At 38.0% G+C, this 26,829-nt stretch overlaps 1 pseudogene; it reads left to right on the top strand.

The window, feature by feature from the left end:
• Positions 1–15,589: 15,589 nt before the first annotated feature.
• The window catches only part of LOC136397475 (DDB1- and CUL4-associated factor 8 pseudogene), a 161,426-nt pseudogene continuing 150,186 nt past the window's right edge, over positions 15,590–26,829 (top strand).

Here is a 26,829-nt window from a genome sequence, read left to right as displayed (position 1 = left end):
TTGTTTCTTTACCGACTGTCTGAATCCAATGCGAACCTGCATGGGCTGGGCTGCTGTGATGGTGGCCCTGGCTACTGCCTTTACAAAAACCTAAGTTCAAATTCAACAGATCAAATGCATACTGAAAAATTACAGGTAAAATTTTAGTATGTATGAGATTTATTTTAAATAATATGGAAGGGAAGGAGTGAATGGACATGTAGTTGAACTAAGTAAGATTAGCTATCAGTTGATAGTTATTGTAGTTCAATGATAGGTATATGGTTACTATACTATTTTTTATTTTTGTATGTTTTTGAGATTCTCTATTACAAAACAATTTTTAAAAATGAGGTTATTAATAAAATAAAATAAAGTGGATGCCGGGTACAAGGATTAAGTAATTTTCCTTCCTAATGTTCAAGAAGAATCCTTATTTCAGGCACCTTCATGCCTTGACACAATTAGAGACTTGATGTTCTTTAACTTGGGAGAATGTTATTCATTCCAAAAATGTGGAGGGCTTTGTTTATTAAACAGATTCATCAGGATCATCCCCAGACTGCTAGTTAGTACATCCCTGAAGTCACGGGTGTTATGCCTCTGTTAAAAAATCAGTAGAACACTAAACTGGTTCTTGCAGGGAAAAGGGAATTCCATAATCAAATACCAGCACAAACAACCACAGCCCACAATGTGTTCAAAACTCTAGAGTGGGTCACAATATCCTTATTTGATCAAAATTGCTTGTATCTATTTCAATCCCCAGGAATAGTCAATCCCTAGATTTAAAATGTATCAAACAACACCAAAAAAAAAAAAAAAAAAATCTGTGACCTTGAAAGCAAGGGATAAAATAAGTATCCTGAGATTACTATTGGACCATATATTCATCTATTAATTTAAATCATTATTAATATTCATTGAATTATTCTAAGATACGCTGCCTATAGCTTTCCTTATTTAGCACTCCTAAGAATGTGTGCTAATGCTAACTAAAGGACTAGTTTACTTAGCATTTAATTGTTAAAAATTACTAAAACATTGCTGCTAATCTGTGCATACAATGAAATTGAATTTGAAGTACAAAACTTCTTTGGGGTAAATTCTAGGCACAGTAGAATAAGTTTTAGAAAATTCTCATTATAGTTACAATCACCATAGATGCCTTTTAAAAATTTTCCAGTCACATGATAGAAGGTATTTTATGATGATCTATGTGCTTGTTATTTGTAAAAAGTTGGTGGCTTGCCTTTGCTGTTATCCTAAGACAGGGAACTGAATATCCTGCACGTGGCTTTCATGATAGTATTCAATAGTAATACTTGCAGAAAATTAGTACAGCCTCAGGTCTATAATGATATTTCCTTCTTTTTTCTTTTTCAGGACAACAATGATGTTGACATTTTGAGGGTATTAGATATCAATTAAAATGGATAGTATTCTTAAAACATTTCCTGTGTCAGATGGACACAGTCGAGAATGGTCTCTGTCCTCCTTCTGTTTGTTTATGTGAGACTACACATGAGTATGAACAACAGCTTAGTATAGAATCAAATACTAACATGCACTGGCCAGAAGATAATTGCTACTGGATGTCAGGTGTGGGAGACAGCCATGTTGTCTCAGGTCATCAGAGAAGATTTCTGGAGACGATGGGATTTGGGTTGGGTCTGATAGGATGTGCAATATTGATATAGGTGGAGAGGACCCGAGAGGGCCTTTCTAGCACTGGGAGGAAAGAGCATGATATGTGTTTTTTGACAGTGTGTCTATGAATCAGAATTTCCCCAGATACCTCCAGCCTGTAGGCACCAATGAGCTCACAATAATATTAATAATCTAAAGTTTTGCTAGTTTGTCCCCAAGTCCTACTAGCATAGGTCCTCAGCTCATCTCTTTTTCTCGGAATCCTATTGTCCTACAGATATACAGGAATGAGTCCTTTAAGATTTCTCCTCCAGTCCTTAAGTTGATGTCAGCTGTGTGTAAGCCATCAGCTGTCCCTTTTGTGGTTTCCTTTATGGGATTAGTGGTCATTCCCAGGCATCAGATGGCTGAAAGACTGAACTGACTTCAAAGAAGGTGACAGTATCCATTTCAGGTGACTCATTTCAGGTGACTTAAATTCTACTGCCAAAGAATATTTAAATATATTCCCTTGAGCTTGAGTACAGAATTAGGAAATTACTGATGTGGAACCTTGGCCAATCTTCTAGGCCTAATAAATTCATATAATCATCTACCTATGTGGGAAACGAACAAGCTAATCCACAGGGTGCAAAGAAGACACCTGGTTGAATTCTGTGGTAGTTTAACCCTTTAGAGAATGTTAAATTAGATCAATTTCAAACTGTTTTTCACAGATGACACCTCTTTTTGCAAATATAAAAGGAATAATGAGTGCATCAGTACTGACATTCAACCAGTATAAGTGCACTGTCTGGTAAAATGTCTAAATACTGTTGTAACTGTGGGCAGTTGACCTCTGTCTGAGTTGTTTAAGTGACCCTTCACTGTCTGTTCCCCAGGCTCTTGCATAGGGCCCACCTTCACGTCCCCACACGGAATAAGGAATGTGACTGGCATGAGGGGAGAGGTCTGGGACCATGGGCAAAGGCTGGCATTGGGTCTTTGTGTCAGTGCCTATGCAGACTGGTACTAAAACACTTTCGTTTAGTGTTCCCAATTCAACTTTTAAAAATTTTGATAAAATTTACCATTTTAATCATTTTTGAGTGTACACTTCAGTGCATTAAGTATATTTATGTTGTTGTCTCAAAGTGCTTTAAATATACTCTATTTAATTCTCACAACAGCTTTTATTTTAATTTACTTTTTTTCTTTTTTTGAAGATGGGAGATAGTGAAACAGACTCCCACACGTGCCCTGACTGGAATCCACCCAGCAATTTCCATCTGGGGCTGATGCTTGAATTAACCAAGACATTTTTAATGCCTGAAGCTGATGCTGGGACCAGCCGAGCTATCCTCAGTGCCTGGCAACCCTTGAATCAATCAAGCCACTGGCTGTGGGACAAGAAGAGGGAGAGAAGTGGGAGAGGAAAGGGGTCAGAAGCAGATGGCTGCTTCTCATGTGTGCCCTGACAGAGAATTGAACCCGGGAAATCTATATGCTGGGCCGATGCTTTATCTACTGAGCCAACTGGCCAGGGCCTAATTCTCACAGCAGCTTTAAAAATCTTTGTTAAGAGCCATACAAGAAAAAAGATGAATTTAAAGAGTATATCAATTATCTCATAAAAATTTAAGGCTACTAGTTTTTTCCTCTTTTTGGTTTATATCTTACATTTTTATCTAGGAATCAAGCTATTAAGTATGTTAATTAAATACTAAGTTCTTTTTCTAGAGAAAAATTGTTTTGTTAGACTTTCTTCTCAAAATCAGGATTTTTAAAGTCAGTGAATTTAGTGTATTTCGGATTAACAAAAATGTTTTCATTTTACCATCTGATGACAAATCTATTTAGCTGAGTGTAACCAGGGCATCTCTGGTAGCAGGAGATTAAGTATAGTTTGGGTTATCAATGAACATTTTGAAATTGCTTTGCTGGAAGACCTTTGTGAACAAAAGGAGATACCATATGTCTAGTGTGATTGATTTAGACCTTCAGCGCTGAGATTTTCAGCAAATTGCAATCTAGTTTTTTACCAGAGGGAAACTCTGATATGGACCCCTTGTATGATCTGTCCCTGGGAAGTGTCATAGAAGGTTAATACTGAATTTATACATTCAAAGGGACGCAGAGCAAAAATAAAAAACAATTCTACTGATCCAGAAGGTCATTCTTTTCTGCACTGAGTCAGATGGTCGACTTTGTACCATCTCTGTCATCACTGGCCCTGTTCCAGACTGGGTCACTGCAATCTGTTCCCTTGTTATATAAACAGTCCAATAAATATTGTATTTATGAGTTGGCTTTATTGAGAGAGAGAACTTAGTCCATAGTAATTGTAGCAACAAAAACTAGATTATTTAAGCCTCTGAAATGGTACTGTGTCCCACGAAATTTCATGACTGAGTTTTTTCAGAAGGACACTGAGAAGATCTTATTCAATTGTCCTTTGTTCATTTCATCACCAATTATGGACTCCATTTATGTGAGATCTGCAGGGGATATGATGGCAAGTGTAATAGACATAGAGGACTGGTCCTCGGCAGCCTGTGGGTCTTTCTCTCTGCGAGTCTTCCTGTACCTCTTACATCTTTTGGACTCTCTTGCATCTAAGGCTTTAGGTATCTATTGAATAGTAATTGTAGGTCATCACTGAGTACTGGGAGGCTGGAGTAAATCCACGCTGTGTCTTTGCTGCATCCTCTCTTTGGCTGGCAACTATGGTCTTGGAGATATCTGTACTGTTTATATTAGCAGACATCCCAGTGGCCAGGTACCAGTTTCATGGAAGATGTGAGGCTGGTATGCTGCATTCAGTTTCTGCTCATTCTAGTCTAGCAGTATTGTTCTGGAGGGCAGCTTCCTGGTAGGAAGAGTTTTTATTTGTAAATTGTACATGTATAATTTGTTTCCTGTTTTACTTTCACACATATTTTTTTAGTTATTTGATGTAAAATATTTTCTCTTTAAGGAAAGGCTATTTTTTTGAATGTCCTTGTTTTTTATTTGACAAGGGATTGGTCCTGGATTGGTTGTTATAACTGAGCATTTCTTACCAACTTGAGCCCCTTATTCGTGACCCACTCATGGAAACAATGTAAAGTCCACAAAATCACAAGATCTGCTGGATCCAGCTAGAAAAACAAACCATGCACTTTGAAGATGGAATACTTAAAACAGATTGTTACTGCAGGGACTGATTAGGAAATGCTGTTAGTTCTTTCCCTATAATTAAAAGAGCAAGGGAACTGTCATATAACATGGAGACTTAATTCTTTTAAAAAAATTATTTTTCAATTATACTTCATATTCGACATTGGTGTGTATTAGTCTCAGATGGACAGCAGAGTGGTTAAACAATCATATATTTTACAAAATGTCCCCCCAATATTTCAAGTACCCGCCTGGCACCACACATAGTTATTAAAATATTATTGATTATATTCCCTATGCTGTATTTTAAATCCCTGGGACTATTTAGTGATTACCAATTTTTACTTTTTAATCTCTTCACTTTTTTCACCCACCCCTAAACCTTCCTCCCCTCTGGCAACCATCAATCTGTTCTCTGCGTGTATAAGTCTGTTTCTATTTTGATGTTTATTTATTTTACTTTTTAGATTCCACATGTAAGTTAAATCATATGGTATTTAATTCTTGTGTTCATGTAGCCAAAGATTTATGCTTTTGAAATGTACAGTTAAAATAAAACAATAGGCCCTGGCCGGTTGGCTCAGTGGTAGAGCGTCGGCCTGGCGTGTGGGAGTCCCGGGTTTGATTCCCGGCCAGGGCACACAGAAGAAGCGCCCATCTGCTTCTCCACCCCTCCCCCTCTCCTTCCTCTCTGTCTCTCTCTTCCCCTCCCACAGCCAAGGCGCAATTGGAGCAAAGTTGGCCTGGCGGTGAGGATGGCTCTGTGGCCTCTGCCTCAGGTGCTAGAATGGCTCTGGTTGCAGCAGAGCGAGGCCCCAGATGGGCAGAGCATCACCCCCTGGTGGGCATGCCGGGTGTATCCTGGTCGGGCGCATGCGGGAGTCTGTCTGACTGCCTCCCTGTTTCCAACTTCAGAAAAATACAAAAAGAAAAAAAAATAAAACAATAAAATTTTTAATCAAAATAGCCTAAAGTAAATATGCACCAAAGATGTCTCTCTAAGTGTCCTAGGTGCCCTGAAAAAATAATTGTAAAAACCAGTAAAGTTTTAAGAAAAATGGCTAAAAGTATCATTTTCCAGGGGGGTAGTAGGAGAGGGAAGAAAGAAGTGAAAGGTTACTGGTAGAATATCTGGACAACACACTGAATTAAAAAGGAGCATATGTTGTTGTATATTAAAGAAATCTTTTTGAAAGTCAACCTTTATAGTCATATATTATATTCACATATTATATTCATAATCAAAACTAGATAATGCTAGGCAAGACTGGATAGGTTTATTTAAAAAAAAGAGGATGAAGTATCTTTACAAGATGAAGAAATAAGTTAAATGTTGACCAGCCACCCCTATTAATTCAGTTAGACTCCATTATAAAATATTTTTGTGTGCTTACTTCTGTGCCTGACATTGTAATATAACTTTACAAGCACTATCTTTATTAATCCTATTTAAATTCTGAGATATGTCCTATTATTATTGGCATGCTATAGGTGAGAAAACCAAGACTCAGACAGTTAATTCACTTGCTCAAGGTTATTTAACAAGTACATGGCAAAACCGATACATTATAACTGAACTCTGTGATTCCAGCATCACACTATGAACCATGGTGTGAGACATTTCTTGGGCTTGAAGTCCCACTTAGAGCAGCTCTGTATTTTTCATAATAGGGAATCCTGTCATCAAGTTCACTTTTAGTGCCTTAACATTACCAAGTCCAGACAGACATTTAAGCATAGTCTGAAGAGGCATGACACCTTTTTGTGAGGTGATATATTTGACTTGGTTTAAGAATGGACATTACAGGCTTGAAAGCCCACACCTACTTGCAACCTAAAATGCTTTCAGATTACATCAGAACAGGAATCCACAACATGATTTCTGTAGGGAAAATACTCTTGCCAAGATGGCTACTGTCATACCTTATATCATTCCGCATTTGTCTCAGCTACAACCATTCTCTATCAAGAAAAATTTCTATTCACTGCTTTTCTAGTCATGAGGCTTCTGATTGGAGTCTCCATTTTATATTCTGATTCTAGAAAGAATGCTTCAAAGTAATTTCTCCGTATTCACATCTACTTGTCTACTATTTCCAGTGAGATTTGTCATATATGGATCTTATAAAAGTTTCTACAAATTTTATTCATTCATATTTGATAATTTCTAGCTGTGCTTGAGCAAGCCAAACCCTGTGCTTCACGTCTACCCAGTCCTCAGCATATAAAATGAAAGACCTGAGAAATAATAAGAAATGCTGAAATCCTGTAATCATCTAGACCAGTTCTAGCAGTTGGTTTTTTTTTTTTTTTTTTTTTTTTTTTTTTTTTTTTTTTACAGAGACAGTGAGTGAGTCAGAGAGAGGGATAGATAGGGACAGACATACAGAAACGGGAAAGAGATGAGAAGCATCAATCATCAGTTTTTCGCTGTGATACCTTAGTTGTTCATTGATTGCTTTCTCATTTGTGCCTTGACCGTGGGTCTTCAGCAGACCAAGTAACCCCTTGCTGGAGCCAGCGACCTTGGGTCCAAGCTGGTGAGCTTTGCTGAAACCAGATGAGCCCACGCTCAAGCTGGTGACCTCGGGGTCTTGAACCTGGGTCCTCCGCATCCCAGTCCGACGCTCAATCCACTGTGCCACTGCCTGGTCAGGCTAGGAGTTGGTTCTTGAGAAAGGTTAGAGATAGAAAAGAAGGACTAGCACCTACCTCCCAAAGTAAAACAGATCCAATATCCATAACAGTTTTCTACCATGTGACTCAAGAATCTCTTGAGTCTGCAAAACCCAGAAAATTGTGCATGAGGAAGTTGCTGATCCTAATCCTAGCACTTTACACTCAGTAAATCTCCATGGCTTGAGCCACCCCTACTTATTATTTCCTCATATCCTTTATGCCACACCCTCGCATTTAATAGCTGCTGTTGGCACTGCAGTAATCCTTTTTGACTTGACAGGCATCATTTTCTTTCTTGGCTTATTTCAACACTAACATTGTGGCATTCTAAATATCTATGCCATCTCCAGAGAGGGACTCTTTTTCTCAAACCTTGACACCATAGAACTTTACTGTGTTAGTCCTCTAGTGCTGCTGCAACAAAATACCATTGGTTGAGTGGCTTAAAACATAGACATTTATTTCTTGCAGTCTGGAAGTTGAGAAATCCAAGCTCAAGGTGCCAACAAGATAGATTTCATTCTGATGGCTCTTGGCTCATAGGCAGCTGCCTTCTATGTATATTCACATAAATTCTTCTGTGTGGGTACTTGGAGAGAAAGAGAGAGAGAGAGAGTTATCTCTTTCTTTTCCTGTAAGGCCACCAATCCTGTAGGATTAAGGCCCCACACTTATGACCTCATTTAATGTTCATTACTATAAAGGCCCAGTTTCCAAATACAGTCATATTTGGGGGTTCAAGTTTCAACATATGGATTTTTTAGGGGGAGACAAAATTTAGTCCCTAGCATTCACAGACTGGGATATCCCCCTATTATTACCCCTCCCCCAATCAAAGAAGGATATTTAGTATTTAAACATTATTTTTTCCAATCTTGTTCTTTTGTGAAAGTGGAAATATTATTGGAGGTAAATTAAGGAGAAAAATTCAAAGATTTTCTGCTTGGTTAAAACAGAAGACAGAAAAAATAAACCCCAGCATATGGGGGGTGGCTTTCTATTTTAGTAGGTCACACCAGTTTCTCTTAAAGAGGTCTTCAATATGTCACCGACCTGCTTCTGTCCTCAGGAGGAGAGAATCCCATAGCCATCCCTAGATTCCTGGTGAGCTCAATTCTCTCATCTGTTGTTTGTTGTCCTTTGGTAAGCCATCACCCACTGATACTAGTTACAACTATGAGGTGGTTGGAGCCCAGGTTTTCTGGTCCTTGTAGTAGTTTTTCCTCACAGAATAAAAGGGGGAAACTATGAAATTATTTATCTTCCAAAAATCTCAAGTCCAAGTTTTGTTTTTCAGAGGAAATGTTGAAATAGATCAGAAGTGGTATGACTAAATAAAAGATCCACCCCCCCCCCCCCCCCAGTGGTTCATTGATGGCTGAATACACTGAGGAATTCCTTGAGTGAATACTTTCTCCATTTACCATAACTAGGCAGTTGAAGTTTGGATTGAATTCTTCAGCATCAATCAGTATGTTTTGATTTAGTTCAGAACAAATCCTTTTTTATGCCTAGGGGTTGTTTACACCTACATAGTAAAAGTAAATAGGTAGAGTGTTAAAATATTTTTAAGGGCAGAGACTATACTTTATTCATCTATGAACCCTCAATTTCTGAATTTTTTCTTAAGAAGTTTTTGTTGAATAAATAAATTCTGAATTGTTAAAGATTTAACTCTTCTCTACCATTCCTTATTAAGCACTTACTGTGGCACAAAGGCAATTTTGTTACGAACAATTTCCTTCAAGATACAACATACTGGTTTTTTTTTTTAATCAAAAAATTGTATGAGAATAATTTGTGATTAATATTCCCAGAGGCAAAATATTGACATACTTTCTGGAAATGAAATCATGTAAGGACAATTAAGGAAACAAAATTATTTCATAGTCAATATCTAGGATGGATCTCTGTCCACTAAAATGTGCAATTCAAACGTATAATAACAACTTGGTTGTTGTGTGAGACCATTCAGCATTTGATAATTATAGGTTCAAAAGAAATAAAAAGTGACTCCTTTTTTGGAGTTTCTTTAAGGGTTAGGCTATACAGACCAATGTCAGTTAGATAACATTAGGTAATTAGCATATTTTCCTTAACACTTGGATGCATACTCATTTAACTTAAAAAATAAAAACCTGTCTCTTTACATCCCCTGTCAAATCTTTCAAAAATATTTTTAAAGTATATTTCTCTTTTATTCTAATATTTTCCAATAAGTAATAATGCTAAGGAATGCTTGATTTCAGCTACATTATTCATAATTTAAATATATTAACACTGCTAGCACTCACATCTATGATGATCTGCAGCTTCACTTTAAAAATTATAGATTTATAGGGAGATGCTAAGGAAGATACTGGAAGGTCCAATGCACCCATTATCCAGCCTTCCCCATGGTAGCTTCTTACACAACTGTAGTAAACCATCAAAACAAGGAAACTGATATTGGTATAATCCATATTTTCCTTCAGATCTCATCAGTGTATATGCACGTCCATGTGTGTCTGTCGGTGGGCATGGGTGTGTAGCTCTATGCAATTTTATCACTTGCGTAGCTTTGGGTAACTACCACCACATGCAAGATGCATAACTGTGTCATCACCACAAACTCCACTGATTTTATCCTTTATAGTCATACTTGGCCCCAAATTCTGGCAATCACTGATGTATTTTCCATCTTTATCATTACGTTATTTTCTGAGTTTATATAGGTGGAATCATGCAGTATGTATTCGAGACTGTATTTTTTTAGTCAGTATAACTTCTTAGAGGTTTACCTACATCAGTGGTAGTCAACCTGGTCCCTACTGCCCACTAGTGGGCATTCCAGCTTTCATGGTGGGTGGTAGCAGAGCAACCAAAGTATAAATAAAAAGATTTAACTATAGTATGTTGTTTTATAAAGATTTATTCTGCCAAACTTAGCAAAAATCCAATATACAGCACTTGGTAAGTAATTATTATTATATGTTTTAACTTGCTGTAACTCTGCTTTATAAATTTTATAAAGCACAGTTACTTCCCTACTTTATAAATCACCATTACTGTGGAACCAGTGGGCAGTTAGAAAATTTTACTACTAACAGAGATACAAAAGTGGGCGGTAGGTATAAAAAGGTTGACTACCCCTGATCTACATTGTTGGTTTCATCAATAGTTTGTTCATTTTTACAGCTGAGTAGCATTCCGTGCTATAACTATACCATGTTTTGTTTAATCATCATTCATGGAAGCATGTCTGCTATTGATAATCTTGCATAAATAATACATTTCTGTATGAAAATAAATTGTATTTCTCTGGGATATAGGCCCAACAGTGCAATTGTTAGGTTATATAAGTTTAATTTTAGCTTTTTAAAAAAAATCTTAGATATTCCAGAGTAACTATAATTTTAGAAGTGATCCAGTTTCTTCATATCCTTGCCAGCATTTGATTTTAACTACTAGCCTAAAAAATTGTTGTTGATAGATATTTAGTGATACCTCAGTTTGGTTTTATTTTGTGTCTTACTAATGTCTAATGATTTTAAACATCTTTTTATGTGTTTACTTGCCATCTGTAGATCTATTTTAGTGAAATCTCTTCATGTCTTTTGCCCATTTTTTCTTTTTTTTTCTTCTTTTCTAAGTGAGAAGAAGGGAGATAGAGAGACAGTCTCCCACATGCACCCCAACAGGGATCCACCCAGCAACCCCAATGGGGCTACTGCTCTGCCCATCTGGGGCCATGCTGCAACTGAGCTATTTTTAGCACCTGAGGCAGAGGCTCCAGGGAGCCATCCTCAGCACCTGGGCCAAAGTGCTCAAACCAACTGAGCCATGGCTGAGGGAGGGGAAGAGAGAGAGAGAGAAAAGGGGAAGGGTGTAGAAGCAGATGGTCGTTCCTCCTGTGTGCCCTGACTGGGAATCGAACCCAGGACATCCACATGTTGGGCCAATGCTCTAACACTGAGCCAAATGGCCAGGCCTCCATTTTCTTATTGGATTGTTTGTTTTTCTAATTTTGAGCTTTGTAAGTTTTTTATATCTTTTAGGCACTAGCCTTTTGTTGAAAGTATGATTTGCAAATATTATCTCCCACTCTGTAATTCATGTTTTTATTGTCTTAATATGTTTTTTATAGAGAAAATGTTTTTAATTTTGATGAGATTCAATTTACTGAATTCTCCTTTTATGAATTGTATATTTGGTATCAGGGTACAAAATTATTTCCCTAAGTTCTAGGTCTTAAAGATTTTCTCTTATGTTTTTTAGAAGTTTTATAGTTTTGTCTTTTACATTTGAATCTATAATCCTTTTGAGTTATTTTGTTTTTAAGATGTGAGATTTAGGTAAATTTATTTATTATTTATTTACTTATTTATTTATGCCTATATATGTCCTATTGCTTAGTACCATTTATTGTAAAGGCTGTGCTTCTTCAATGAATTGCTTTTGCTCCATTTCAAAAATTACTTGGTTATATTCACATGGATCTATTTCTGGGTTTTCTATTCTGTTCTACCGACTTTTGCGTCTGACTCTTCAACAGTATCACACTGTTTTGATTACTGCAGCTATATAATGAGTCAACACCAGGAAGAGTTAGTCCTTTCATTTTATTTTTCTTTTCTAAACAACCTTTGGTTGATATAAGGCCTAATCCTTCCCATATAAATTTAGAATATGCTTGTCTATGTCTGTAGAATATCTTAGTGATTTTTAATAGGAATTGCATTAAACCTATAGATCAATTTGAGGAGACACCATTTTTATAATGTTGAGCTTTCCAATCTAAAAGTATGGCACCTCTTTCCAAATATTTAGAGCTTCTTTAATTTTTTTAGTTAACATTTTATGATTTTCAGCATACAGATCCTATACATGTTTCATTAGACTTATGCTTAAGTATTTTATTTCTTTTAAAGAAATTATAAATATTATATATTTTTGTTTCTGTTTCCAGTTGTGTATTATATGTAGAAATAGAATTGATTTTTTTTTCTTAAGTCAGAAGCAGGGAGGCAGAGAGACAGACTTTCAAATGTACTTCAACTAGGATTCACCCGGCAAGCCCTCTACATGGCGATGCTCTGCCCATTTGGGGCTGTTGCTCCATTGCTTGGCAACTGAGGTATTTTAGTGCCTGGAGAAAGGCCATGGAGACATCCTCAGTGGCTGGTTACAACTTACTCCAACAGGGCCATGACTTCAGGAGAAGAGAGAGCTAGAAGGAAGGGAGAGGGGGAGGGGTGGAGAAGTAGATGGTCGCCTCTTTTTTTGTGCCCTGACTGGGAATCAAACCTGGAACATCCATTGTGCCCTGACTGGGAATCAAACCTGGCTGACACTCTACCACTGACCCAACAGCCAAGGCCAGAATTGATTTCTGTGTGCTGTTTTGTATTTAATCACATTATTGAATTTCTTTATCCCAAGAGTTATTTTGTAGAGTGCTTGGGATTTTCTGTGTAGACAATTATGTCACACACACACACACACACACACACACACACACACACACACACACAGAGTTTTTTCTTTTCCAACCTGTGTACTTTTCATTTCTTTTCCTTGCTTTAATGTAGTAGCTAGAACATTCAGTACTATGTCAGGTAAGAGTGGTGGAAGGAGACATTCTTGCCTTGTTCCACATCTTAGAGAAAAAGAATACAGTCTTTAACTACTATGATGCTAGTTGTAGTTTTTTGTTTGTTTGTTTTTAAATATTCTTTATGAGGTTGAGGAAAGTTTTTTTCATGAATGGATATTAAATCTTGTCAATTTTTTCTGTGTCTATTGATATGTTGATTTTTCTTCTTGAACATCTTCATATGGTGAATTATATTGATTAATTTTTGAATATTGAATTAGCTCTGATACCTAGAATAAAACCTTCTAATCATGGATAATTCTTTTAAGTATTGTAGCATTATATTTGCTAAAATTTTGTTCAAGATTATTGGATCTAAGTTTATGAGAGATATTGGTCTGTAGTTTTCTTCCTCCCTTCCCCTCTCTTCCCCTTCCCTCCCCTCCCCTCCCCCCTCCTTCCTGCCTTCCTTCCTTTTTTTCTTTCTTTTCTTCTCTTTTCCTCATTGTTTTTGTTTTTTTCCTATTATTGTTTGTGATTCTTGGCTTCAGGACTGTCTGGCACCAAGTCTGGACAGTATATGAGAGAACAAGAAAAACCTCAGGAAACCCACCAAATTGTAGATCCTAGCCAAACTGCCTTCTTCTTTCCAGCTTCCCGAGTCCTTTTATTATTGTCCATTGAATAGTTTCCAGGGCATTTAGTTATATTTAGAGGAGAGGAGCAGTGCAAGTGAGTTACACTGGTTGCAGCTGTCTTTGACATATGCTAGAGGACCATGTACTGAATCAATCAATAGAAATTCATTGATATACACCTTTTTTGAGGCATTGCATTTGTCAGAATACACACTGAAAGGTGACGGGGCAACACTGGGAACCACATTTAAAGCAGAGGGAGTTAGGAGAGGAATATGATTTTAAAATACTAATGATAATAACAATAGCTAACATCTACTGAATGCTTACTCTGTGTTAAGCACTCTGTTACACACTTTAGTGGGGTTATTTTATTAATCCTTTAAAGTGGATACTATTATTTTCATTTCACATATAGAGGAAATGTTATTTAATGAGCATTGTAACTGACCTGGGTCTAGGATTTGAACCCAGATCTGAGTGTATAACTCACTGTTTACTAGTGGCCATGGCATCAGGCATCAATCTTTGCAGTCCTGTCAGGCAGGGTGTGGAAAAGCTTCATATACTTGGGCAATTTATAAACTTTTTACACCTGTTTTCTCAACAATAAAATGAGATTAATATCAATTCATAGCAATGTTGTGAAACTTTAAAAATCACAAATAAGGATGTAGTTTGTAGTCAGTAAGGTGGGTGGGAAAGACTGCGGGTCCACAGGGACGCCACTGGAGGGGCTGGCCACGGGCAGGTTAGGAGGTGGGGTCTCGGAATGTGTGCATAGGAGTAGATGTTTCTCCCGTGGCTCTCAAGGATCTTCAGTGGTGTGAGCTCAGGGACAACCTGACAGGCATGAAACGTGTGACTACAAGGTAACAAATTTCAGGGCAATCGAGCAGCTGCAATAGGGACCTAACCAAGAGGGCTGCACTCAGAAGGCCCATTGTGATCCTCTGAGGGGCAGGCACCAGCCTCTGGGCAGAGTGTCAGGAGGCCCAGGTAAGGGGTGGAGGCTGCTGAGACAGCAGTGAGGCCATTCTGGGCACAATCTGTCTGTTTGCTGGGGAAATGCAGGAAGCCAAAGATGTGATCCTTGTTCTGGGGATGAGTATCAAAGTTGGACAGACTGGACACAATGTAAGAAGATTCTGTAATTACCAGGTGGTGTATTGGAAGCTTTATTTTACTTTCCTTTTACCTGCTTCTGGCTGGTCTCCCATGTCAATCTTACTTTCCATGTCTTGATTATAAGATTTTTTCTGATTCTGTTGTTTTATGAGGGTTCTTTGTTTTGTCTCTTTTGAGAAAAAATAATGTCCTGAATGGAATTTCTGAGGGCCCCATGCTGATCTGACTGCTCATTTCAGGCCCAGGGACCCTTCCTCTCTCTTTCCACCTCCCCTGTCCTGTGGCATGGGTCTCCTACACCCTTGTTTTGTCAGGGCCCTGGGGCTCCAGAAAGCCCCTTTTGTGTTAAGCAAACAGAGCAACTGTTTTTCACTGACTTTTTTATCAACTGATTAACCTGGAAAACTTAGCTTCTCAGATGTTCGGCTTTGTGACTCTGCCTGGGGCCTACAGGTGCACACTGTCTGGCTGGGGGTCTCATGCTGTCTTCTCTACACCCTATCCATTTAACAACGTGCTCTGCAGAAGAGACATTTTTATACCCACATAAAATAATTTATATATCTATATACTATTTCTATGTCTATATATATAATAGATTTTTTTCAACAGAAGGATCATTTTGTCCTTGGAGAGGACTCAGAGAGTCCTGACGTATTCCCTTAGAAGCAGAAATCAAGGGCATTACAATTTTTAATCTGGTACATGGGATCCATTGATATTAATTCCCTAACTCAACCAATGTACAGGGTACCCTCTGTGTGTCAGGCATGGCCTCCGGGCCTGGGAGGCAGCGCTGACCATGATGGAGGAGCCGTGGCTTTTTGAGTCGGAAAATGACAAGTAAAAGGAATCTTATAAAACAATGTCTAAGAGAGATGAAAATTAGAGCAATTATACCTCAATAAAAAAAAAAAAGATGAATGAAGGGATAAAATGTACCTAGAAACAATCACATCAATTCTTCCCAGTATCTATAAACTATAATTCTAATGAAGAAGATACGTGCATGAAGAAGATTATATAGCAGGGGGAGAGGTGGGCAGGAGAGGACTCTCAGGAGGGCACGTTGCCCAGGGACCTGAACCCAGTGAGGAGCAGACGCTGCCCCTGCTGGAGCAACGGGCACTGGGCTCTGCCTCTCCTCTCCCTGGCTTCACCAGTAGCCGTGCAGGGAAGCCCCCAGAACCTGGCAGTCTCATCTTAAGCACCAGACGCATCTGTTTTCTTTTCTCCTCGGGTTTTGCCGACAGCTGTGGGAACCCAGCCCAGCAGGGTATGCAGTGTGTTTGTTTATTCTCTTGAATGGGGTATGTGTGTAAGCTGGTGGATAAGTACCCAACCTTCCTTCCTTTTTTTTTTTTTTGTATTTTTCTGAAGCTGGAAACGGGGAGAGACAGACAGACTCCCGCATGTGCCTGACGGGGATCCACCCGGCACGCCCACCAGGGGATGGCGCTCTGCCCATCAGGGGGCGATGCTCTGCTCCTCCGGGGCGTCGCTCTGTTGCGACCAGAGCCACTCTAGTGCCTGGGGCAGAGGCCAAGGAACCATCCCCAGTGCCCGGGCCATCTCCGCTCCAATGGAGCCTCCGCTGCAGGAGGGGAAGAGAGAGACAGAGAGGAAGGAGAGGGGGAGGGGTGGAGAAGCAGATGGGCGCTTCTCCTGTGTGCCCTGGCCGGGAATCGAACCCGGGACTTCTGCACGCCAGGCTGACGCTCTACCACTGAGCCAACCGGCCAGGGCTCAGCCTTCCTTCTTTTGAAGAGACAGTTGTAAGGTGCATTTCGGATTTCTGAGGTTCTCCAGCAAGGCTGAGCCCTTGGTGCTCAAGGCATGGCCTGCTTCTGAATCCTCTCCTGGCTTTTCCTCCTTGCTTCCCTAACTCTGTTCCCAGTGCCCTGATCTCCTTCTAAATAAATTACTAGCACTAAGTCTTCATCTCAGGATCTGTATCCAAAGGAAGTCAAACCTAGCTGTATGCAAATTGGTTTCTTGTGTTTTTTTCCTGTTCTAAAGGAAATCCATTTTTAATATTTACGACTCCTAAATTATTCTTATCTTATTAGAAAATGCTCTTTAGGATATTTCCTCAATTATCTCCTATTCATCTCCATTATCTAATAATCTTTTTCCATTCTCCCTCCTTCTCCCCCCCCCCTTCTCCTTAACAAGCATCGATAAGGATACGGACCATAATTACTAGAACCAGAGGGATTTTTCTCAGACTTTAAAAAAAATAGTGTAATGAGTTATTTGAATATTCAGTAGCATTTTAAATGACATTCTATAATATTTAAACATAATAGTGAAAAATTGTCACGTATAAGAAGCAACACAGCCTGCTCAGGTATAGGCCCAATACCATGAGTTACTATTCATTGACTACTAAGTGCATAAAGTAAGTGCTATTTTATAGGCCAGCAAAGAGTGAATACAATTTTGTGGAAAGAAGGACAGTGTTTAGAGAGCCAAGCTGCAGTCCAGGTGGCACAGGGCTGGACAAGCAAAGAGCGTGTAATCACAATCTGAATTTGCAACCGCCTGTGGAAACGGGAGGACACGCAGCGGGCAAGGGAAAGAACAAATCTCATCACATATTTCACAGTGTGTCACGGAGGAACTTGCATCGTGAGAAGTGAACATCTTCCACTTCTCTGTGAGTGCTGGTAAGTCAAGAGGAAAGTTTCAATTTCAATATAAATAAGAGCATAGGTGAAGGATTTTACAGCAACAGCATGACCCTCCTGGTTTAATAATAGGTCTTGGGAAATGAAAACACAGAGCAGAACACTTTATGACAAGGTACGTTGCTTAAGTTGAGTTGCAACCAAGAGAACAGTAGATGAATAACCATATCACATTCTGCCATATGCAGCCACTAAATTGTTAAATAGCTCCACAAAATAAGCAGTTTCCTAATTTTTATTGTGTATTTTGTTGCTAAAAATTTTCTGTGATAATAAGATCTGCTTGTTTTTGTAGCTTTAAGAAGAGCACCATGTGTTATGGTGGCTATTAAGATGATGAGAGTTAAATGATGGGACATGGGCCGGAGGAGAGGTGTCACACAGTGTCTGACTAGACATCAGAGTGTACCCTGAGTTCAGGGGAGTCAGGCGGCCTGGCCACAGCCCAGTGTGTTCAAGCAGAGTCAACTTGTCATTTAAAAACAAAAATGAAACCCTCCAGACTGTGGACCTTGTGAAACTGTGGTGGAAACTGTGACAACTGAGGTGACTGCTTGTGCCCTGAACAAGTGACCCATGAAGAGCAGATATGAGGAGTAGCTTGTGGAAGAGACTTCACAGAAATTGCAGGGGAAGAAGCATAGAGAAAGAAGAACAGACCATAAACCACTTTCTTGTAACAGGAGGTGGTTCAGTCAGCACTGAGGACCCAGCCAGGGTCCAAAGCTGAGATGGAACCCACTGAGGTCTGTGCTAGGCACCAGCCTTCAAGTCTATTCCTCAGTTTGCCCCTGTTAGCAGATATGAGGCTTAGAGTTTCTGCTGTACTAAAAACCAAATGCCTGCTAGTTCACAGGATCTTGTGTGATTTCATCATCATCGCAGTGCCCCTAACACTTCGGTAGCTAGGAGTGAATGTCCCCCACCCAGCCCAAAATGGAACAACATGAACAAATACTGAAAAAAAAAATCCCTTTCCCTTCTCATCTCTCTGCTAGCTGCCAGCTGCACTTTCCACTTGGCAACAGATACCAGACCCGGGAGGTGCCCTACTTTCTCCCTTTTCCTTGGGGAGCTCCTGGCTTCTAAGGAACTCAACTTGACATCTTGGCCTTAGGTCATTTCCCATGTTTGGTACTAAGATCTCAGAAAGTGCAAATTGATGAAAGAATTCAGAGTCTGGTATTCCCTCTCTATATTATTTCTCCTCAGGAGCTATAATGGCCCCAAGCACAGGTCCTGAATGGAAATCTCATGTGAACAGTGCATTTAGCATCAGGAAGAAAATGTTCTTGGATTTGGCACTGAGCAAGCAAAGGGGAGGCAGGAGTAAGCTGTACTTTGAAGTTAAGCACAGTTGTCACACCTAATCCACAGGGGATATGACCCAAGGCCCCCAGTGGACACCTGAAACCCAAGACAGTTCTGAACCCTATGATTTTCATATATATATATATATATATATATATATATATATATATATATATATATATATATATGATAAGGTTGAATTTATAAATTAGGCACAGTAAGGGATTAACACCAGTAACTAATAATAAAATAGAAAAATCATGACAATATATTCTAATAAAAGTTACGTGAATGTGGTATAAAGTAAAATAAGGGTTTCTGGAACACAGGCACTATGATAATGTGATAGTCAATCCAATAACCAGGATCACTGCTAAGTGACTAATGGGTGGGTAGTGTATACCATGTGGATCTGCTGGGCAGAGGGTGAGCCACGACCAAGGCGGAATGGAGAGGTTCGGCAAAAGCTTTCATCCCACTGCTTAGAATGGCTCACAACTTAAAATTTTCTGAATTGTTTATTTCTGAAATTTTCTACTTAATATTTTCAGACTGCAGCTGACTGCAAATAACTGAAAATGAGCCAAGTGAAACCACAGGTAAGGGGACACTTGTATCCAGCACGTGTCACTGAGTTCCTACAGAGGAGGAATGTCTGCCGAAGGATGAGGAAACATTTTGTGTTGAAGCCAATGGAGGGGTGAGTGGAGCACAAGGTAGCTGTGACCTGTCAGCACCCCACACAGCTGGTGTGTGTGGACATGTGGGACAGTGGAACAAAGAGGGAAAGGCTGGTAAGAGGCACTTGACCAGGGTAGAGTCCTGGGCATCAGGTGTGGGCACTCACCTGTGGAGAGTTGTTTTTTATCTTGCTCCTTGGTTATTCTCTTGCTAGACTAGCAACGCAGAAGACACTGGACAATTTAGCCTGATGACAGATAGCATGCTTATTTTCATTAGTTTGTGCTTTTATTTTTCTTACCTCTCAGGAAGAATTATATATATTTATATATATTTAAAAAGTCTAGTAACTTTTTAACATAAATATAGGGTTGGAATAAAAATTAGAGCAATTAAGCAATACTGAAAAGGATACTAGATTTTAACTATGTATCATCTTTTCAAAATCACATGTAATAATATGCTTTATGTATATGACACTTAATTATTTTAATGAATGCAAAAGTTATCAGAGTCTTGGAGAACTCTCCCACAGAAAGTTAGACTAAAACACTAAACTCCCTCTGCTAGCAGGACACTAAAGACTTTGGTGAAGTGTTCAAAAGGTATAACCCCATGAGCGCTGTGAAGTGTAAAGCTAATCATATAAAATGAGAATAAAACCACAGGGAGAAAGATAGTGAATGCAACAGAACCTCAGTTAAATAACCAAGTGAAATCTTGTTTTTGTGTTGAAGTTCTCAGAAGTTGTATGGAGCTGAGAGAAAATCTGTCAAAGGCATGCAGAGATTTGAAATTTCAATAAAGCTGAGCTACCCAGGGTGCCTTAATTTCACTTTTAAATTCACTTTTGAGCTTCATTATTCTTATCAAAGGTACTTTTTACTAGCCACGTGGCTAGGGTCAGGGTCTTGTTTCTTGGGACTATAACAAAGATTACTCATTGTGGGATTGTGGGTTGTTGTTGTTTTTTTTTTTACAGAGACAGGAGAGTCAGAGAGAGGGATAGATAGGGACAGAAAGACAGGAATGGAGAGAGATGAGAAGCATCAATCATTAGTTTTTCGTTGTGACACCTTAGTTGTTCATTGATTGCTTTCTCATATATGCCTTGACCGTGGGGCTACAGCAGACTGAGTAACCCCTTGCTCGAGCCAGCAACCTTGAGTCCAAGCTGGTGAGCTTTGCTCAAACCAGCTGAGCCCGCGCTCAAGCCGCCAACCTCGGGGTCTTGAACCTGGGTCCTCCATATCCCAGTCCGATGCTCTATCCAATGCACCACCACCTGATCAGGCTAACAAAGATTACTTACCACACAAAAATTCCTGGTGATTTAAAGTTCATTGGGAAAAACAAAATTTTAAATACAGAGGAGACTTGCATTTAATCAAAGTTCATTCAAGAAAGCTTAGTTTTAAATACAGGAGAGATCATATCTAAATAACAGAATCTTCGTGCCAGTGACCAATCATTACAGTAGGAATGATAGTGAGAAGGTAGAGGCCAGCACTGTGGTACTGGCTTCCATATACTAGGCTTTGTGCTAGATAGTTTCATAGGTGAACTAATATGGTCCCAAATTGTGCCACTGTCATGGGTGAGAAAAACAAAGTCATGAGGGTGACATCTTGAACTGCATACCCAATAAATACTGTAGCTGGGATTTAAACCATGACCCATTTGACACCAAAGTTATGGTATTTCTACTATACTGGGTGAAAATGAGGGGAGGCCAGGGACTAGTAAATTAAGGTTAGGGAAACTGCCATGATTGACAGCACTTTTATGTGTGTGCATCTTGCTTTCTAACTTTTCAAATCAGTCTGTACTTCATGAAGATTTGTACAACTTTTTCTGACATGATGAAGAGTCTACATGAGAAGACCTCCTACCTCTCTCTCCAGACACTTGGATAAAGCTGCAGCAGTTGATGAGAAATTGTGGCTTCCATCTCTTCTCTCAGTGACAACTGCATTCAGAGGCATCGAGGTATCATTGTGCTCTCCATGGGTCTTTTTGTTCAGGGCAACCTTTGTTTAGTACTGATAGGTGATTCTCCTCCACATGCAAGGGAACCATGAAGACTAACTGATGCCTAGTGGTGGACAGGGACCACTTTTTTTTTTTTTTCCTCCTAAAATATTTTTGAAAAATTAAATGCAGTTTTCTTCTCTGTGGTGCCTGATGCCAACTGCCAACCTTTCCATAGTGCTTGGGCATTCCTTCTGCTTGCTCAGCTTCCGTCTTGGTGCCGTAGTATGTAAATTTCTGTGTGCTCTGCCTCAGCAGTCACACGGAGCCTCACCAATAAGTAGTCCCTTCACATTATCTCCATTCTCCCTGAAGGGGTTTGGGCTTAAAGATCCAGAACTGACCATCCTGAACTGTTTTAAAACTATATCTGAGGAAAAGAGAATATGAAAAACTGTAAGTTAGTATGTAGACATTGTGAAGCTAGTTACTTTCATATGCGGAAAGTACTTATAGGCTCGAGTTATTTTCAATGTAAATCATATTTAGATTTACTTAGCTTGTAAATGGTTATGATCCAAAACTGAAAGTGCTAGTAGATCTCTGCCATCACCTGCCCTTTATGTAAAGTTTATCTTATTTGTTCCATAAATTTATAAATAAATTAAAAACAAAGGCTATTTTTTATTCTTCCTATCTGAAACAAAGTTCTTGGACAAATTAGCTTACATACTATCACAAAAGGAACATGAACTAGTTTTACAGGGAGGAAAACCATATCCATTATTTCAGGCAACATCTTCTCTATACTAATTAGTAAGGGATCATTTTACTCTTCATAACTGGTTTCGGCTTTACTTTCCCTTCTGCCCGGCCTTGCCCTCTGGAACCTTCCTTGCCACCTTCCCTCTCAAGTATTGAATTTACTGAGTTGGTTACTTAGTCCCAAGATAGAGAAACATTACTTACTGCATTACGTAGTGTTACTACAGGGTGATGGTGGTATTCTGGCTTCTAAAGGGAAGAGAATTTATTATTTTCTTATGAAAACAACATTTTAAAATAATTAGTGTTAATTTGACACACATGTTAAATAGAAATATTAACATGCTATACAATTGTACTTCTAAGTTACAAATCAACAGATTTTATATTTAGAAATTCCCCACCTGTGTTTATTTGCTGTTCCTATTTGAAGAAATTTTTTAAATTGCAAAAACCACATGACACAGAGGCAATATGTTACTGAGAGCAGCTGAGTAATTATCAAGAAACAATAGCCTTTTCCACACAGATTGTCTTTTTGGATTTGAAAAAAGAATGGGACATCAGTGAGTGGCTGATCCAAGAAAGTACCATAAATAGCAAATGTTATGAATATATTCTCAATCATCTGCATAGGTTATAATTAGAGTTAAAGGAAATGTTATGAATAAAATTGCCTCTTTAAGACTACAAATTAAGTTGGAAAATTATACCTGATTTATTTAAAATATGAGCAAAGTTTTACATAAAGTCTATATGCAGCATCACTAGCTTATTTTAATGCCTTATTTTAAGTGAGGTCACAAGGATATTTGAAAACTGTAACTGAATATTAGCAAAATGATGATTTTTCCTCTAATGCAAACTAAAGTTAGTTCTCCAACTCTTTGAATTTTCTGTATGACAACACATTCTTAACTAAGATAAGGCCACAGATTCACCGAGTCTCTAGAACTAATGGGGAAATTAGAATTTTTTCCTATCCTCTCATTTTGAGGAACAAAATCAGGGGTTAGGGATCATCCAAGGTATCCCCGGTAGACCCATAGAATCCCAGCAAGCAGGAGCAAACCTCAACTTTTTTTATTATATGTCTATACTCCATAATGCTGAAGACAGTTACCTATGCACTTTCCCTTCTTTTCACTTGCCTCTGTCCTCTTTTAAGTCTTTATCATTTGATTTTGGATATAGTTTATATTTAGTTCTTTATATTATGTGACCCTATGACAAGAGCACAATAAAAATTGTATTGATTTGTTTCTAAAAATAACAATTTTATTTCTATTCTTTTTAAAAATAAAAATCACTTTGTGATATATTTGAACAGGTAATCCACAATTGTTTGTTGAGTTAAGAAATCAATTTATCATATTTTTACAAGTACTTTTGAAAGAGTATGAAAAGATTTGGCTATGTTTTTTTTTTTTACATAAATTCATTCTTTACACACTTTCCAGCTATCTTTTCAAAGATAGCTGGAAAACTTTCCACTGTTATATCATTGTCCTCTGAAAAACCTTCCACTGTTTTATTGGATAGAATTGGAACATCTCACGATGGCATAAACATGACCTATGTAACTGGGCTCCAACATTCTATATAGTTGCAGAGAGCACAGAATCTGGGTAAATTTTTAGAAAATCAAGATTAATATGAAGTTGGAACAATTATTGAAGTCCCATAATGTGTGTTGCAGAGGTCCATTAAAACAAAGCATTTAACAAAGCATTTTTAATGGGACAGTAAACAAAGCATTTTTATTAAATAAAGATATTTAATAAAAATATCATCTCTATATTTTTATTATCATCAAATTATACACTCATATGGGAAATTATTTTTTTCCTAGACTTCACTTATGTTTTCCCTTAACTTTTTAGTAAAAAGCCACATATTCGTAATTCTAGTATTTTTAGTATACTCACAATGTGATTTCAAACTGCAGTTCAACTGCTACTGATTTAAAAAAAAACCCAGGATATCTATTGTTTGCAAGCTTTTGGGGCTATTATGTTATTTTTTGAGAGTCTTTGAATTTTTAGCTGAATGAATATTAGAATTTGTCAGTTCCTTCTAAAGGTAATGTGAAAAAATAAAACAAAGCAAATGAACCAACAAATAAACAATTAGAGTTAAAACAGAAACATAAACTTGAATTTGTGTCTAGACCTGAGAGAGGTTTAGCATATATTTTAAAAAATTATTCTCACAAAGAAATATTTTTTTAAAAATTTTAATTTGGTCATATTACTGTTTCTTTCTTTAGTATAGAGTTTTCTTGACAGTATAAAATCTGATTGGCTTTTTATTATATTTCCTACATAATTCTATACAGCTGAAAAATACTCTTTGATCCTTAATCATTATGTCCTTCAGTTTAATATGTAGTTGGGTAATATGATATGAATACTCATTTCCTTCTGTTGACTGTGAATAGACTTTCTCAGATTACTCCAAGTCTAATGAAAAATAAAAGATATTATTTTCCCTCTCTTCATGACACTGCCTGTTTTTAGCTTCATCCTTTCATAGATTATGAGGTTGAACTCAATGAACTTCATTTCTAAGGTTTTCATAGTGGAAGGTGCTTAAAAATACACAGACATATAGATAATTGATGAGACGTCCAAATCCTCTGACCTAAACTATGAACAAAAGCTTCTCCCCAAACCTATCACTTGTTTAATGCCCCAGTGAGCATTTCCATTGTCCCATAACATGAGTTGAAGAGGTCCATTAAAACAGTGCTTCTCATTTCTTTTACCCAGTTTTTGATTGGATTGTTTATCTTTCTGGTGTTGAGTTTTACAAGTTCTTTATAAATTTTGGTTATTAACCCCTTATCAGATGTATTGTTGAATTTGTTCTCCCATTGTATAGTTTGTCTTTTTATTCTGTTTTTACTGTCTTTAGCTGTGCAAAAGCTTTTTAATTTGATACAGTCCCATTTGTTTATCCTGTCTTTTATTTCTCTTGCCCGTGGAGATAAATCAGCAAATATATTGCTGATAGAGATGTCGGAGAGCTTACTGCCTATGTTTTCTTCTAAGATGCTTATGGTTTCACGGCTTACATTTAAGTCTTACATTTATCCGTTTTGAGTTTATTTTTGTGAATAGTGTAAGGTGGTGGTCTAGTTTCATTTTTTTTTCAGATAGCTGTCCAATTTTCCCAGCCCCATTTGTCAAAGAGGCTGTCTTTACTCCATTGTATGCTCTTACCTCCTTTGTCAAATATCAGTTGTCCATAAAGGTGTGGGTTTATTTCTGGGTTCTCTATTCTGTTCCATTGATCTATATGCCTGTTCTTATGCCAGTACCAAGCTGTTTTGAGTACAATGGCCTTGTAGTATAACTTGATATCAGGAAGTGTAATGCCTCCCACTTTATTCTTCCTTTTCAAGATTGTTGAGGCTATTCATGTTCTTCTTTGGTTCCATATAAATTTTTGGAATATGTGTTCTGTATGTTTGAAGTATGCCATTGGTATTTTAATTGGTATTACATTGAATTTATAAATTGCTTTGGGTAATATAGACATTTTAATGATGGCCAATAAGCATATGAAAAAATGCTCAACATCACTAATCATTAGAGAAATGCAAATTAAGACCACAATGAGATACCACCTCACACCTGTCAGAATGGTGCTTATCAACAAAATAACATAGAGTAAGTGCTGGCGAGGATGTGGGGAAAAGGGAACCCTTCTATACTGCTGGTGGGAATGCAGACTGGTGCAGCCACTGTGGAAAACAAAATGGAGATTCCTCAAAAAATTAAAAATCAAACTGCCTTTTGACCCAGCTATTCCACTTTTAAGAATATACCCCAAGAACACCATAGCACTGTTTCAAAAGAGAAATGCACCCCCATGTTTATGGCAGCATTGTTCACAATTGCAAAGATCTGGAAACAGCCCAAGTGTCCGTCAGTGGACAAGTGGATTAAAAACTAGTGGTACATATATACAATGGAATACTATGGGGCCGTGAAAAAGAAGGAAATCTTACCTTTTGCAACAACATAGAGGGACATGGAAACTATTATGTTAAGTGAAATAAGCCAGGCAGAAAAATGAAAATATCATATGACCTCACTTATTTGAGGAATCCAATGAACAATGTGACCAAGGAATGGAATTGAGACGGAGGAGAGATCAAAGGAACCAGAGGAAAGAAGACAGAGGGAAAAGGGGTGATAGGATGGGATAAGGCTGAAGGGAAGGGGGGAGGGGCACTATGCGGAAGGGGGCAAGAGAGATGTTGAAGGGAATATGGGGGAGAGGGAATGCATTCAGGGCAACACTAGAATCTATGTAAACACAATAAAGTAAAATCAATAAAAAAATTTAAAAAACAGTGCCTCTAACATCATCTCTCTATTTTTGTTATCAAATTATACACTTATGGGAAATGTCTTCTTTTTTTCCTAGATACATGTATTATGACAGAAACATAAAAAATATGCCTGATAAAATACATACTTTAATAAAATAAAAAGACAGAGCTTTCTCTACTTTCTAGCAAAATAGAAATTAAATGTATCTCTATGAAATTAATCAAAAATACCCTGTTAAGCCATTACACATATTCCATGAAATAAGGCCAGCTAAATAAGCT

The sequence above is a fragment of the Saccopteryx leptura genome, chromosome 3 (genome assembly GCF_036850995.1).
Source record: "Saccopteryx leptura isolate mSacLep1 chromosome 3, mSacLep1_pri_phased_curated, whole genome shotgun sequence".
Taxonomy (NCBI): Eukaryota; Metazoa; Chordata; class Mammalia; order Chiroptera; family Emballonuridae; genus Saccopteryx; species Saccopteryx leptura.
Note: the sequence above shows the minus strand (reverse complement) of the source record. Positions and strands in the feature narration are given on the sequence as shown.